General features: G+C 48.0%; 1 protein-coding gene across 8 annotated transcripts in view; it reads right to left on the reverse strand.

Moving 5' to 3' along the window:
* Window positions 1–16,892, reverse strand: part of LCORL (ligand dependent nuclear receptor corepressor like) — a 211,449-nt gene that overhangs the window by 107,142 nt on the left and 87,415 nt on the right. The window contains exon 1 of one of the 8 annotated variants that reach the window (XM_039326495.1): window positions 4,084–8,073. The exons of the other annotated variants lie outside the window; for them this stretch is intronic. The gene's annotated coding sequence lies outside the window, so the exon portion shown is untranslated. Of the gene's footprint in view, window positions 1–4,083; window positions 8,074–16,892 lie in introns of those variants that run through there. 8 annotated transcript variants of the gene reach the window in all.

Raw genomic sequence — 16,892 nt, forward strand, 5'->3', positions numbered from 1 at the left:
CTGAGCAGCCTGGTGAGTGAAAGAGACTGCTCCTTCGCACGCCAGCTGTTTCCCTTAATCAATCTCCCTCCCAGCATGCGTCCCCTTTGTCCTCCGCTCCCCTCGCTAATTGCCTGCCTTTCTGTCTTTCTTTCTTTCTTTGTAACGCAAGGGGTTGCACGAGCCTCCCCGTTTGTTTAAGGCGGCTGCCGGCTGCTGGAAGGTGGTTGGGGTTTGGGTTAGGGAGGGGAGTTAGGGATTTCCCCCTTTTAAGTGGGGGTGGTTTCCCCTGTAGGGAATCTGACTTCCTGAGTCTTACAATTTAGCCAGGAAATTTTTGAGTAATCAATTAAATTGAATTAAATTATCTCTAATTAACTTTTAAACTAAGCAATTTCAGCTACTAGAAGAAATCCCCCCCAATGGAAAGGAACTATACCTGCCCAGGAGCCAAAGTTGTAGGTCTTTCTGTATGGCCAGATCAGTCAAGACTGGAGAATCATGGTCCAGGACAGGGCGTGGCAACTTTGGCTGACTGATCTGATTGGCCAGGAATACAGTCTCAACCCACTGCGTGGATTATCCATCTCCAGTGCTGGAGAAACACACTAGGTCAGTGTTTCTCAACCTTGACAATTTTAAGGCATGTGGACTTCAACTCCCAGAATTCCACAGTCAGCATTGCTGGCTGTAGAATTCTGGGAATTGAAGTCCACATGCCTTAAAATTGTCATGATTGAGAAACACTGCACTAGATGACAATAATGAGAATTTACCATCCAGTAGTTGTCTGACTCTGGCAATTCAGATAAGGTAGTTCTAAAATTCATACTGTGTGTGTGTGTGTGTGTGTAAGAGAGAGAGAGAGAGAGAGAGAGAGAGAGAGAGAGAGAGAGAGAGAGAGAGAGAGAGAGAGAGACATACCAACACCCACATGTTAAGGGATTAAGAAACAATTAGGTATAACTAAGTTCTCTCTTAAAATAAATATTAGGAAAATATTATACAGGGCAAGAAAATGTTTTAATTATGTGCAAATTAAATGTTTATTATATAATTTAAAAATTAATTAGCATAGGTTTTTCACATTTACAAAGTGAGTCTAACAAGATATCTGGACAGCTGACAGAAATAAAAAAAACCATTTAGTGGAGGTTTATTTCATCTTCTTCAGTTTCAAGAAGAAAGGGAAGCAGCTATTTCATCACAGTTTTAGCTTATTGTGTTAATACAGTATTAGATATGATAGTGCTATGTTACTTTGCTCTATGATCTAATACCCTTCACTTTTCATTGTAATTCCCAATTTAAGCCAGAAGTCCCCAACCTTTTGGGCACCGGGGACCGGTTCCATGGAGAGGTTTTTCTGTTGACTGAAGAGAGCGTGGTTTTGTGTGCTGCCTGCATCCCATGGATGGGGATTTGCTTGCTTGCTGGCATGCCATGGCCAGGTACTGGTCCACGAACCAGAGGTTGAGGACCCCCTTTAAACTTCTCTTGTCAATATAAAGCTGTGTTTTTTTTTAACATGTAGCACGGATGTCTTCCTGTAATTTGAAACCATTATTCCAAGCAACTAGTTAGAGAGAACCTGAAAAAATAACTGCCTTATTTCTCTTTGGAGGGACCAGGACTGATGATGTTCTGACTAACTTAAGTACTCTGCAGAAACTCCACTGTCTGCTTCTTGGCTATAAAAGGAGTCCTGCTTTGAATCAGCTTAATCCCAGCAATAATTTGGATAGTACCAGTACTGCATACTTGATGCAAACACCTTAGCACAGTGATGGCGAACCTTTTAGAGACCGAGTACCCAAACTACAACCCAAAACTCACTTATTTATTGCCAGGTGCCAGGTGGCTGTGGCCCACTGGGTGGGCGTGGCTGTGGTGGTCATGGCAGACTGGGTGGGTGTGGCCAAGTTGGGTATGGTCACCTCGATGTTGCTCATGGGGAAGGACGCCTGTGGAAGCCGGGCAGGGTTGGGGTAGATCCAGGGGGTCTCTGGCAGGTGGGGCAGTGGGCAGGAGACTCATCCTGCGAGGCAAGGTGTGGCAGGGCGGCGGTGCCATTGTCACAGCGCATGGCAAGGCAGGGGCCAGGGAGGCCCGCCGCCAGTTCAGAGAAGCCGCCTCTGAGCTGGACAGCCAGCCGACAGCTGAGGAGGCAATGCAGTGGGTCGTGCCTGGGAAAAGGAGAGCATGCGAGGCCAGGAGGGATGGGATGGGGGAAAGGAAACCAGCCATGCTGGGATGCATCTGGCCACGTGGGATCTCGGCGAGTTAGCGGGTGGCTGGTTGAAGAGGGATGGTTGCCATCTCCGAAGCTTCGCGCGCATGCCCACAGAGAGGGCTCTGAGTGCTGCCTCTGGCACGTGTGCCATAGGTTCGCCACTACTGCCCTAGCATATGCTGGATTTGGTCATGTTTGACTAGTATTCTGAAAAACAAGGGAGCTGTAGTATTGCAATGGATAAAGCAGTTGTTAGCAAGAAAACAACATAGGTTGTCTTTCCAGTGCACTGGCATAGTTGGGGAAAGGCAAAGGGCCATCTGCTATTACTGTATTAACAACCAGCATCTCCCATTCTGCAGGATTCAGGTACAAATAGGTGCATCTTCATATCAAAGTGCTAGATGTGGTTCATATAACAGATGGACTATGTGCTTAAAAGCTGCCTGTCAGAGCAGACTTCATTCTGGGTTTCACAGTAAGTTAAGCCATAATTATGAAACAGGTAGTATCAGACATAGTTGTACTATTTCCAAACTGACTGTGCAAGATCATTTTGCCATTTAATATAATGATTATCATCAGCACTTTTAAAGACACCTGCCAAAATTGTTGCAAAGATCCACTGAAGTGGGAAGGGGACCAGAGAAGATGGATGCTTACTCAACACACCCTACCTCAATACTCAATTTACTCAGGATATCCTCATATGCTGGAGCTCCCTTTATTTCCTTCTCAGATAGTTGCATGTATAGCATATCATGTGTGAGGCAATTCTTCCACTTGAGATGTTTTCTTTCCTAATGGAGAGATCTTTTGGCTTCTGAGGTGGACCACCTCAACTAAATAGATAAGGCTAGAACTTCCAGCAGAAAGAACAATCCCAAAGGTAGTATCTAAAACAGGGATCTTCAAACTTGGCCCTTTTATGTCTTGTGGACTTCAACTCTCAGAATTCATAAAAGGACCACAAGTCATAAATGTCTTGTGGACTTTATGTCTTGTGGACTTCAACTCTCAGAATTCATAAAAGGACCACAAGTCATAAAAGGACCAAGTTTGAAGACCCCTGATCTAGAATCCCAGTTGTAGAATATTTCTTTGATATCTTTATGACTTCCAATCATTTATTCACCTACCAATGAACTCTAAGTTTCCAGTTACCACACCATCTGAACTGTAGTGGGATTGAGCTACTAAGACTCACCCACTATCATAATTTCATGACTCACCCATTCCCTCTTCATGAATAGCCAATCACGATATTCCAGGGCTTTATCTACATGGGGATGTTTTGAATAATAAACCCTTGTCCAGATAGATGATTACTACTTGCTGTTGAATACCTGCCTGGTAAGTTAAAACTTCCTTCCTTCCTCCCTCCCTTTCTTCTACTTCTCTTCTTTCCCTAAAAGTCAGGTGAGTAGGTTGCACATGTATTCTGCTGCTGCCTTCTTTTCAAGGAAATAGAACGTTGAACTAGTTTGAATGGAGCTGGTTTCCCCTAAATTCAAAACAGACATATTTTCAACATTATACAAGCTCCTGACCTTCAACAAGTGTTACCTGGATCTATTTTATCAGAGGGTTTAAACAAAATTTAGTTCAAGGACTGCATTAATTTGCCTTTTTTGACTCACTAAACTAAAAACAAAACAAAGCACAGTAAGAATCAATAGTGCAGATGCCAAACACTCAACCCAAGTAGAAAGGATTCCTTTGAACACAAGCATTATAAAACAATTGTCTCCTACTTGTTGTCAAATAAACATAAACATCAAAATACAGCTCTTTATGCTTAAAAATGTATTCAAGGAGGTGTTCCAGAAACATAAGATCTTTTTAGAACAGCAAAAGGAGCGTTGCCTTACCTGAACGCCTTTTCTCAGCGTGGAGATGCAGAATCCACCAATGGATTTGTTCTGTCTTCCTGCTCTTGAGACCAAGTCACCCAAACTTGCCATGCCCCTGCTGGGCTAGGGGACACCCAGTCTTGACGAGGGCAAAAGCAGCTGACGACAGTCCGACGTGTTGGCTCTCAGACCCCTAACCTTGGTCTTACGGGCCCTAAGGGGTGGGAGTGGATTCTCCATCTCCGTGCTGAGAAAAGGCGTTCAGGTAAGGCAACGCCCCTTCTCCAGCACAGGAGATGGAGAATCCACCAATGGGACATACCAAAGCCTCACTATCCCAATGGGAGGGAAACAGACAAGGCCGGATTCATATCCCCAGACACCACCTGCTGAAGGACTCTCTGACCAAAGGAGGCGTCCGCGGAAGCAAAGCAGTCAATTTTGTAATGACGAACAAACGGGGAGGGCGAAGACCATGTCGCAGCCCTGCAAATCTCCTCAATGGACGCCTGAGTGGCCCATGCTGCAGAGGTCGCAGCACTGCGAGTGGAATGAGCCATGATATGACCTGGAGCTGGCAGGGAAAATGACTGGTACGCCTCCGCAATGCAAGCCCTGATCCACCTGCCTATAGTGGAGGCAGACACCTTCTGTCCGAGATAGGCAGGGTGAAAGGAAAAGAAGAGGACCTTGCACTTGTGAAAAGACGCCGTTCACTTGATGTATCGGCATAGTTCCCTACGGACGTCCAGTGTGTGCCACTGCCGCTCCAAGTCATGGGAAGGATTAGGACAAAAATCCGGCAAAACAATCATCTGCCCTAGAAAAGGGAGTTGACCTTGGGCACGAATGTGGGGTCCAATCGAAGGACCACCTGGTCCCGGTGGAAGATACAGAGGTCATCCCAGACCAACAGTGCCGCAAGCTCAGAAATGCACCTGGCTGACGTGATAGCGATCAGGAAGGTGACCTTGTGGGACAAGGACTGTAGAGCACAAGTTATAAGAGGCTCAAACGGCGGTCTGGCGAGCACCTGTAGGACCCGAGGTAGTTCCCAAGAGGGGTACTTATGTACCACAGGTGATTTTGTGTTGGTGGCACCCTTGAGAAAGGTGCGTATTCTGGGATGCTGGCCCAAAGGGACCAAATTGGCACAGGTAAGTAAGGTTGATAGTGCCGCAACCTGCCTACGAATGGTATTAGGCGCTAAGCCCCTATCAAGACCCTCGAGCAAGTATTCTAAAATCTGTGGAATTGTCAAGTCCGAGATATCCAGTTGCCGCCTTCTGCACCAATGGCAAAAATTCCTCCATGTGGAGTCATAGATGCGATTGGTTGCCGGCCTTCGAGAGGCCTAGATCATGGAAATCACTCTTGTCGACTACGACTTCTGGGTCATGATCCGGCATTCAAGTGCCAGGCGACTAACTGTAGCCACTGGGGTTCCGGGTGTCGTAGAACCCCCTGGTGGAGAGACACGCGATTTGGTGGGATTTTCCATGGGAGAGAGCGGGAGAGGTTCATAAGGTCAGTGAACCAGAGTCTCCGAGGCCAGTACGGGGCCACAAAGATTATCTCCTCTGGTTCCTGTAGCAGTTTGCGAATGATTACCGGGATCAGGAGGAGAGGAGGGAATACGTAGAACAGACCCCTGGCCATGGGGCTCGAAGAGCATCCATTCCCTCTGCCCCTGGAGATGGAAACCGGGAAAAGAATTTCGGGAGCTGCGAGTTCGTCAGAGAGGCGAACAAATCTAGGACAGGCTGTCCGAACCGTTGCGCTATCTCTGCGAAGAGGCCCGGATGCAGGCGCCATTCGGAGTGATCTACAGTTGACCTGCTTAGGAAGTCTGCTTGCTGGTTCGCCTTCCCCAAAATGTGTTCGGCCCTGAGGGAGGAAAGGTTGGACTCTGCCCAGGAGCCCAGTAACTGGGTCTCAGCCATGAAGGACCAAGGGTACCCCCTTGCCGGTTCACGTGGGCCTTTGCTGCCACGTTGTCCGTAAGAACTAGCACGTGCTGCCTTGCAACTTTGTTGTGGAAGTGGCGGAGAGCCAGGTGTATGGTTCTGAGCTCCAACCAATTGATGTTGTGTCCCAGGTCTGCTCGAGACCATCAGCCCTGAGCAAACTGAGACCGAAGGTGCGCTCCCCAACCGAACAGACTGGCGTCCGTCGTAAGTGTGAGATGGACGGGTTCCTTAAAGGGTGACCCTCTGGCTACCGCTGGCGAGAACCACCAATGGAGGGATCTCAGGGTTTGGGCAGGAACCCTTACCTCTTGGTTGGATGAACTGGTGCCCAACCTCTGGAAGGGGAGCAGAAACCATTGGAGATTCCTGGAATGGAGTCTGGCCCAAGGGACTATGGCGATACAAGAAACCATCTTTCCCAGGAGTTGGGAAAGTAGGGCCAGCGACACTACGCGTTCCCTGCATATCTTGAGTGCTAAGTCCTGGATACTGTCCCAATGCTCCTGTGATAGATAGACCAGGCAACCGACTGTGTCTATGACGGCGCCCAGGTGTGGGAGTCAGGTCGAGGGAACTGTCTGACTCTTTTGGAAGTTCACCGAGAATCCGTGCTATTGGAGGACCTGGATTTATAAATTCAGATCCGACTGAGCCTCCAGAAGGGAGGACTGGATGAGAATGTCATCCAGGTAGTATTGAATGCGTACAGGTACCAGTCTTAGGTGTGCTGTGAGCACCACCAGTATCTTGGTGAACACTCTGGGAGCCAAGGAGAGTCCAAACGGCAGGGCCCTATACTGGTAGTGGTGGCCCTATACTGGTAGTGGTCAGGAAGGATAGGGATGTGGAGATACGCTTCCATGAGGTCTATAGACGTCAGGAAGTCTCCCTTTCTGACGCTGCCTAGGATGGAGTGGAGTGTTTGGATTTTAATTTCCGGTATGCAATATGGGAATTCAGACCCTTGAGGTCTAGAATCACCCTCCAAACTCCTGAGGCCATGGGAACCACAAAGAGGATGGAATAGAATCCCTCTCCCTTCTGACCAGCCGGTACCGGTTCTATGGCTCTTATGTCTAGAAGATGACAAAGGGCCTCTTGCATGAGGCCCCGTTTGATTGAATTCCGTGACTGGGGGCAAGAGATGAAGCGCCCAGGTGGGCTGGACATGAATTCCAGCGTCTGGCCAAATTGGATGGTTTGGAGGACCCAGGATTCTGTGGTAGTGAACTCACACTGGTGGAAAAAGAGGGATAGCCTACCACCTATGGGAGGGGCAGCCAGGGAGTCACTTGGACCTCCTGAAGGGGCGACCTCCCCCACGAAAGGGCCGTTTGCCCTGGTACTGTTGCCTGGGTCTGAAACCAGGTCTATCGGACGGACGATCCTGTCTGGCCGTGAAGGGGCTGTGAGGCTCCCGAGCCTGTTCCTGACCGAAAGGACTGCTTGCGAGGGTAGGGGTTAGCGCACCTGTCAGTCCACCTGTTGAGATGTGTCATGACCTTCCGCTTATCCTTATTCTCGGTCAAATAAGGATTTAGGACTTCTCCAAACAAATGCCCTCCTTGATAAGGGGCCGCAGCCAGACGCCACTTGGATTTGGCATCGGATTGCCAATGTTTAAGCCATAGCATCCGATGTGCTGTGACATTGGATGCAATGGACTTGGAGGAAAATCTGGCTGCCTGCAAAGTAGCATCAGAGGCATACTCTATCACTGCGACCAGCTTACTCAAATCCTGATGAGTGCGTATCTCCTCTGGAGGGATTCTGGCTTGAAGCTGACGAAGCCAGAGGAGCGAGGTCCTGGTAAAGAAGGAAGCACAAGTGGTCGTTCTCATCGCCCATGCCGCCACCTGGTGGGTCCTACAGAAGGCCAGTTCCCAGTTCCCATCTCCTGTCCTCCATCTTCAGTGCCTCAGCCATATCTCCCGACACTGTGGACGAGGACAAGAGAGGGGCCAAAGGTTATTTATTTATTTATTTATGAGACTTATATACCGCTTTAAGTACAAGCACTTTCTAAGCGGTGTACACCAGTAAGCAATATAGATAGATAGATAGATAGATAGATAGATAGATAGATAGATAGATAGATAGATAGATAGATAGATATTTACATTGCCCCCAACAATCTGGGTCCTCATTTTACCTACCTCGGAAGGATGGAAGGCTGAGTCAACCTTGAGCTGGTGAGACAGTCAGCTAAAGTGGCCTGTAGTACTGCACTCTAACTGCTGTGCCACCTCGTCCACCTTTGGTACCTCCAGGAAGAGGGATGGACAAGGGACATGGTGCTGAGTCGTAACAGTCTCAAAGAACACCGGATTTGGGTCTGAAGTGGGCGGAAGGCCTGGCTGAGGGACCTGATCGGGACCTATGTTGGCTGTCATGCTGGCCTTGCGCAGCAGTGGCAAAAAGAGGGCTGGGTTGAAGAGACCTCCAGGTGGAGGCTCTGGAGGGGAGGTCCTCTTCCTCAGACCATGGGATGTCGCATTCTGCTGGAGAAGAAGCCCTGCTATACGAAGAATGGGAAGGTGAGGGGGAACCATGGTACCTGGGGGCCCTGACTGGGAAAAATAAGACGGAGGTACGGGTGCCATTGATTCTGTCCTGGGCATGCGATAGACCTTGAGGCAAGAGCCCAGTCAACCTCCTCAGAGATCAGGGCCTCAAGGTGATTGTCAGGAGGGGTGCCTTCGGGGTCAACCCCCGAGCCCGGCAGCCATAGGGGTAAAGGTGGCCTCTGGGCCGAGATGTGCGGCCCGCAAGTTGAATGCAGTTGTGTGGTTGATAATATCATGACCTGCCCCGGAGGAAGGGGTGTGTGTCATGGGATTGTCCTGCGGGGACCATACCCCCTGGGTAGAGGTCGAAGGCCCCAGCGGAAGGTCAAAGTCTGGAGTCCCTTGCTCCGCCTCTGCCCTGGCCTGCCTCTGCGCCCTGGAGAACTCCTTCTCCAGGGCCTGGTGCCTTCTGCTTGCCTGTTTCTCTGCCAATTTGGAAGGCTTCCTGGAAATGGCCGTTGCCTTGGCCTTGATCCTGCCTGCTGCCTCCTGTTTGGAGGATTTGTGCCTTTCCTGGCTAGTGGATGGGGAAGTGATAGTCGTAGGTTGGAGCACGATGGAGTCCTCCATCCTGACAAGAACTATCTCAGGAAGTACTGAGAGGGAGCTCTGGCAGGGGATCAATTGGTGGGTTGGCTAAAGCAGCTGGAGCATACACTGCTCCCCTGGATTTGTGCCTTTCCTGGCTAGTGGATGGGGAAGTGATGGTCGTAGATTGGAGCACGATGGAGTCCTCCATCCTGACAAGAGCTATCTCAGGAAGTACTGAGAGGGAGCTCTGGCAGGGGATCAATTGGCGGGTTGGCTAAAGCAGCTGGAAATATACACTGCTCCCCTGGCTACCTGACTGGTAACTCAGTGTCCCCTTGGGGTCTGGTCATGTCTACAGCCGTGGTAAGATCATTTGCGTGATAATAGCCCGTTTGCACATAGAACCCTTGGAGGCGATGAGGGAGATGTCAGCACGCTCGCCGGGTGGGTCAAACTGCGGCAGAGGCCGTGACAGCCAACTGGTGTGCAGCCTGCTAAAATCTTATGGTGGCCAGGTCAAAAATTCGCACGAGAGTGGCCCAAGTTGCTTAGCACAGAGTAGGCTTCGCTGCCGGACCTCTTTTGTGTGAGCAGCCGGCCACATGTCCAAAATGGCGACCGCACAGGGAGATTGCGTGGGGTACAGGCCGGGCCTGGCAGACGGCAGCTAAAATGACAGCTGTACAGGATTAATGATGCCTATGTGAAATCCCAAGCATGGTAGCGGTCAGGGAGGAAAAGACTAGCGGTGGCTGAAATGTGGCCGTGTCGGAGGAGTGGGCTTCGATGCGACGAAAGACCGAAAGGCTCAACAATCCCCTCAGGCAATAAGAACAGGGCGTGGCCAAGATGGCAGCCGCCCAGATCGGATCGCGATCTTCAGCAATTGGGCCGATCACAACAGCCAGTAAAAGGGGGCTGAAACTGCTTCACGCTGCTGTGTGAGCTTTCCCCCCCTCACTCGTAACGGGAAGGAACGGCCTTACAAGGAACTCCCCCCCTCCAGAATTCCGAATGGCCGCTGCGGCTTGTTTGCGGCAGCCAAAATGGCAGCTGTGACAAACGAGGCGAGGAGAAATGTGTTGGAGGCCAAGGAGCCTTGCGTATCTTTCCTGGGAGGCTAAGGAAAGATCCGAACTACGGCGCTGAGCCCAGCATCGAAGCCACTTAAGGAAGTGGAATTGACGAAGGCTGAAGCCTCAGCAATTTGAGCTGCAGCGCTGAAGCCCTTAAGGGAGAAGAGGTGGAACAGACGAAGGGCAATGGTCCCTAGAACCCTGGGGCAAGGAGAAGGGGAAAGGAAACCACCCCCCCCCCTCAGACTTTCAACAAATGATCTGGAGCCGCGTAGTAGTAAAGGTATTATTGCCGGATGTAAGCTGCTCCAGATAAAGCTGTCTTTTATAACCTAGGGTACTGGTCACACCTAATACTTCTGCCTCCCATTTTCCTAACAACTCTGTGAGATGGGTTCGGCTGAGACTGGCCCAAAGTCACCCAGTCAACTTTCATGCATAAAGGAGGCCTTGAACTTATAGTCTCATTTTCTATGCTAGCACCTTCACTTACTAGTGGATTAATAGTTTGAAGTCACAGCTGTTCTAAACACGTGCATCTGTGCATTTCAAAGTATCTAATAATCTCTAAAACACATGAAACACTAAAAGAACATTCTTTAATGGAAAAAAGAGATAAATGTTCAGGTCTTCCCAAGGTACTCAATCCTCCTGGTTCTACTTCTGATTGTTGATATAGCCATATTTTAATCTCCTTAAAATGACATCACAAAAACCAAGGAAGGGAAGTAAGCTATGGGGTACCACAAATTTCCGTCTTAAGCACAGTACTCTAATTTCTTCATAAATGATCTAGATGAGAGAACAGAAGAGGAACTTATCAAATTTGCAGATGATATAAGCTGGCAGGAATAGTCAACAACCTCGATAATAGGCTCAAGATCCAGGTGGATCTCAACAGACTTGAACACTGGTCCCTATCTAATAAAATGAAGTTCAATATAGAGAAAGTCAAATTCAGTCAAGTAAATTTATTACAGTCAAAGACCAAAGATAAGAAAAAGTTAAAAACACTCAAGGAATATCCAATTAAAAATTCTAGAATAAAATAATAAATAACAGATAAAATCTATATTAAAATCACAATATGTCAGTTACATATGAGCAAAAAACAGCATGGCCTAACTATAATATTAATCTTTAAACTATGAGGAACATAGTCATTAAATACTAAAATGCAAAAGAGTAGTAATGCAAAAGGGTTTGCTGCATTAGTTGTGTAAAATAGCTATGGTGGATTAATCACGTGTATCTTTTTATACTTGCCGTGCGGTTGGAAGCGCATGGCAATGTGCAAGCGAGAATGTTTTCTGGCAGGGTGGATTTGATTTAAATCATGATTTAAATCACTAGTAAAAAGACTTGATTTAAATCAACTCAATTTAAATCATAATTTTTAAAGAGCAACTGTCATCTCTGTCCCGCAGCGGCTCTTCCTCGGACCCGCTGTTGACTCACCAACAGTCCCATTCACTTTAATGGGACAGCTGGTGATGTGGCAGTGACACAAGGCCCATTAGGACCCTGCCCACTCCGTCCCATCTCACTGCCACAATGAGGCAAGGCAGGTGGAGGGGGTGGAGCTTCCCATGCACCCCGCTTACTTCAGACCCCCCCCCCAGCCAGGCCATTCCTTGCTTGGCGACCTTCCCTTTCACTCCCCTTCCAACTTCTTGCAAAAAAAAAAAAGATCTCACAGGAAGTTGTAAGTCTGACTGAAATTTGCTTAGTCCCACAAACTCCATTTCCCTGCAGCAGGAGAGAAACGTGCCAGAGCTGGAAAGCAAGTTAGTGAAGAAATGCTTTCAGGAAGGGAGAGGAGCTGGGCAGTGGTGCGACAAACTCTACAGCAGCGCCAGGAGAAGCGGCAGGAAATGGGGCTGCCATTTCCAAAATGGAGAAGGAAGATGTGGGGCAATGCAGGGCAGCAAGCAAGTGCTCTTCTCTGCTCTCCATCGCTGTGCAGAGCCACTGCCCTTCCCATTCTCCCCAGTGGCAGCGACAGAGGGCTGGTGGAAGATGGTGGCAGGTGAGGCTTGCGCTGCCTGGCCATGGCACAAGCCATGGGAGAGTTGGTGGAGAAGATGGCGGCTGCCACGGGGCAGATGATTTTGGGGGCAAAGCACGAAGAAAGCCCCTCCAGGAGCACACAGCAGCAGCAGAGCCTTTCACCATCACTCCCCCCTGGCTTTGAAATGGCAGAGGGGGACTGGGCCTACCTCACCCATCCTACATAGCATAGCAGTCCAAAAGCATTTTATTAAAATAAATTTTATAAAAATAAAACAAAATCTAATTTAAATAAAAAAAATCTGATTTTTTTTTTAAAAAAATGAAAAAATCATCAATTATTATCCACCCTGCTTTATGGTGGTTCTGGCTAAGACAACTGGCAGGAGTAACAACATATCTAATACAGTCTGGAGCCAGAAACAACGGAGCTTTCCCTAAGTCTGCTTGCCTCTCGATGTCCTCTATCCTTTGTCACAAGGTTTGTTTTGCTTGGTTGTAGTCCAACTTGAGTATTGAGGCTGGAGAAAAGCCTAGTTTGGGAAGGTTGGACTCAAACAGCCTTGATCCATGAAGAGAGGAGAATTTGTCTTGGAGGATTAATGGAGCAAGGCCTTGCAGAAAAAAATAAACTTTAGCCAAGAAGGTATACAGATTCTTGCTTCGACTTTTATAATCCTGTCTCCAGATGCAGAAGTGCATTTGAGACACAATGCAGCACCTGGAGAATTGGTCTAATAAATTTGGATTGAACTCTTTCCAATAGTGTGAAATATGAAGCTGAAGGTCCGAGCAAGGTTCTGTAAAGAAGCTATGCTAGTGACTTGGCCTGAAAGAGCTTAATTGTGGCAGAAACATTTTTTTCCTCCCTTTGTGTGGAAAAAAATTGAGAATAGTGTTGGCTGATCTTTGGCCAGAGGCAGCCGCATATTCACCATGTGGTTTTCTTGAGTCACTGGCATGGATGATCACCCCAGATACTTAAAGGTGGTTACTTGCTCTATATTATGACCATTTAAGACATCATGAACAGAATTTTGGCCTTTTTGCAAAGGCCATGACCTTGGTTTTCTAGTAATTTATGTCCAGTTTATTGTAATTACAATATTAGACAAGGGGTCTCAAGGCTCTTTTCAGACCTACAGATGTCCTGGAGAGGATCACAGCATCATCTGCATAGAGCAGCAGGGCGATGCTTCGATCACCTATTTTTTGGGGGGGTCGTAATTTGTTTTATTTAACCATTTTATCACGTCATTAATATAGCTGAAAAGCAAGGGGGGCAAAATGTACCCAGTTAACCCCTTTTGCATATTACACCTAACCTTGAGGGATGTTTCATTCTGTAAGGCACACAACAAATGGAAAAGCCTATGATCAATCAAAGCAGCTTCCAGCTTTTTTCATAGCTTAGTGCTGGTAACGGTATCAAAAGCTGCCTTGAGGTCTATATAATATATAGATCTATATAATGATACAGATCTATTTGATGCATATTTTTCAATCAAATGATGGAGGACTAAGCACTGATCTATGGTGCCTCTCTAAACCCAGCTTACTCTTCAGCAATCAAGTTCTCAAGATCCAGCCACTCCTTTAATTTATCTTGGAGGTGTTTAGCGTAGAGTTTGCTTGATTATATTTAGCAGACTTATTGGTCTGTAATTAGCAGGGTCATCTCTATTTCTCTTTTTAAAAATTGAGACAATTGCCAAGCCCCAATCCTCTGCGACATGACCAGTGGAGTTGATATGAGTTTACACCGCTGCCAGGAAAGTAGAGAAAAGTAAATTCTTACACTTAGGCTAGAAAAACCAGAAGTACACGTACAGATTAAATGACAGCTAGCTCAATAGCAGTAACTGTGAGAGGGATCTTGGAGTCCTAGTGGACAATCATCAGCCAGCAGGGTGCGGAGGCAGCTAAAAAAGCCAATGCAATACTAAACTGGATTAACAGAGGGATTGAATCAAGATCACATGAGATATTAGTACCACTCTATAAAAGGTCTATGGAGATTCTCAGTCATCCAGGTCATAGTTATCCCAAAGGTGCTTTTTCATGAGGCAACTGGAATGCAAATGACCAGTTGTCTGCAAGAAGTATAAATCCTTCTATTCCCCACCATCCAGTTAGAGCTGAGGAAGCTTCTTGGATGGGAAACATCTTCAAAGAAAAACAAGAAAGTCCAGTTGCCTTGTGAAAAAGCACCTTTGGGACATTCTATAAAACCTTAATAAGACCACACCTAGAATACTGCATCCAGTTTTGATCAGCACCGTCAGATAGCCGTCAGGAGACTACAAACTTTCCATAACTTTTTTCTTGCTTTAATTCCCTCTCTCCCCCAGAAGGGGCGTTGTCTTACCTGAACGCCTTTTCTCAGCAGGATGATGTAGAATCCACCGGATGGGTTATTACAGCCTTCCTGCCCAGTAGACTAGGTCAGAACTTTGGCCACGCCCCTCCTTTGGGTGTGACTCCAGTTTTGACGAGACGAAGCAGTTCTGATGAATTCCACGTAGTGGCTCCTTTTGTTAATCACCTGCCTAGACTATTTGTATGGGGATGTGTGGATTCTACATCATCCTGCTGAGAAAAGGCATTCAGGTAAGACAACGCCCCTTCTCCAGCAGGATAGCTGTAGAATCCACCGGATGAGACATACCAAAGCCCTCATGTCCCCTCGGGAGGGAGAGTCTAGGCTAGTGGACCCTGAGAAGAGACAACCTGTTGGAGTACAAATGAAGCATCAGCCGCCGCAAAGGAATCTACGTGGTAATGTCTGACAAAAGCCGAAGGAGAAGACCACGTTGCAGCTCTGCAAATCTCCTCCACCGAAGCTTGTGTGGACCATGCGGCCAACGCAGCAGCGCTGCGTGTTGAGTGAGCCGTAACGTGTGAAGGAACGGGGATTGACTGAGAAGAATAGGCTTGAGTTATACAAGCCCTAATCCACCTACCTATAGTTGAAGAGGAAACTTTCTTCCCCATAGTCGAGGATTGGAAGGATACAAATAGGGCCTCCGATTTACGGAAGGATGAAGTACATTTTACATAGTAACGCAGAGCCCTGCGTACGTCTAACTTGTGCCACTGACGTTCCAACCTGTGTGTGGGATTGGGACTGAAATTAGGGAGAATTAGCTCCTGAGATCTATGAAAGATAGTGTTAACCTTTGGAATGAACGATGGATCTGGTCTAAGGACCACCCTGTCCTCGAAGAAGGTGCATAGATCCCCCCTGACTGACAGCGCGGCTAATTCCGAGATCTTTCTAGCTGAGGTAATAGCCACTAGAAAAGCTACTTTTAAAGACAAGTAGTGGAAAGAACATGAACTGAGAGGTTCAAATGGAGATGATGTCAAAGCCTGCAGCACCTTGGTTAAATCTCAAGAAGGATATCGATGCACTACAGGAGGTCTTGTATTGACTGCTCCTTTTAGAAAGGCACTGATTGCCGGATGTTGTGACAAGGGACTTGAATTGTCGCAGGAAAGGACCGTTGAAAGGGCCGCTAGTTGCCTGCGGATAGTACTGGATGACAAACCTTTATTCAAGCCTTCCAACAAATAATCTAGGATATTAGGAATAGTAACCGAGAGCGGCTCTAACCTATGTATAGAACACCACTTGCAGAATCCTCTCCATGTGGCGTCGTAGATCCTGTTCGTCGAAGGAGGCCTCGATGCTTGAATCATCAATATCACCCCAGATGAGTAGGATTGCCTGGCTAAACTTTCCTGCTCAAGTGCCAAGCGGCTAGTTGTAGCCACTGTGGGTCTGGATGTAGATGTTTGCCCTGGCTAAGGAGCACTCGGTCCGGAGGAATCCACCACGGAGGTGATATCGAGAGATCCACAAGGTCGGCAAACCACGGATGCCGTGGCCAATGTGGAGCAATCAAGACTACCTCTGCACTTTCCAGGATCAGCTTGCGTATGGTCGCCGGTATCAGGGGAAGTGGTGGGAAGGTGTACAAAAGTTGCGCTGGCCACCGACATCAAAGGGCACCCGTTCCCTCCATTCCCCGTGCTGGAAATTTGGAGAAGAACCTGGGGAGCTGTGTGTTCGTCGGGGTGGCAAATAGGTCCAGGTGCGGTCGCCCGAACCTTCGTGAGATCTCCTCGAACAGAGCCGGATCCAGTCGCCATTCCGCATGGTCCACCTTGGCTCTGCTCAGGGAGTCTGCTTGACGATTTGCCTCCCCTGAAATATGTTCCACCCTGATGGAACCCAAATTTGACTCTGCCCAAAGACCCAGAGCCGATGCTTCTTGCATCAGTTCCCAGGACCGGGTCCCTCCTTCTTTGTTGACGTGGGCCTTTGCTGCCACGTTGTCGGTCAAAACGAGGATATGTTTCCCTTTTACTAGAGGGGAGAATCGAAGGAGGGCTAGGTGTATGGCCCGAAGCTCGAGCCAATTGATGCTGTGCGCGAGATCCGAGCGGTTCCACTGATCCTGAGCTAGGTGAGTTTCCAGGTGAGCTCCCCAACCGAACAGACTTGCGTCTGTTGTGAGAGTGACCCGGGTTGGTTCTCTGAATATGCTTCCCTTGGTCATCGCAGATGATGTCCACCAATGTAGGGACCGTAATGTGTGATGTGGAACTGTGACCTTCCTGTTGGAAGCACTGAGGTTCTGTCTCTGATAAGGAAGGAGGAACTACTG

The sequence above is a fragment of the Crotalus tigris genome, unplaced genomic scaffold, assembly GCF_016545835.1.
Source record: "Crotalus tigris isolate CLP2741 ecotype Arizona unplaced genomic scaffold, ASM1654583v1 scf7180000024341.3516292, whole genome shotgun sequence".
Lineage (NCBI taxonomy): Eukaryota > Metazoa > Chordata > Lepidosauria > Squamata > Viperidae > Crotalus > Crotalus tigris.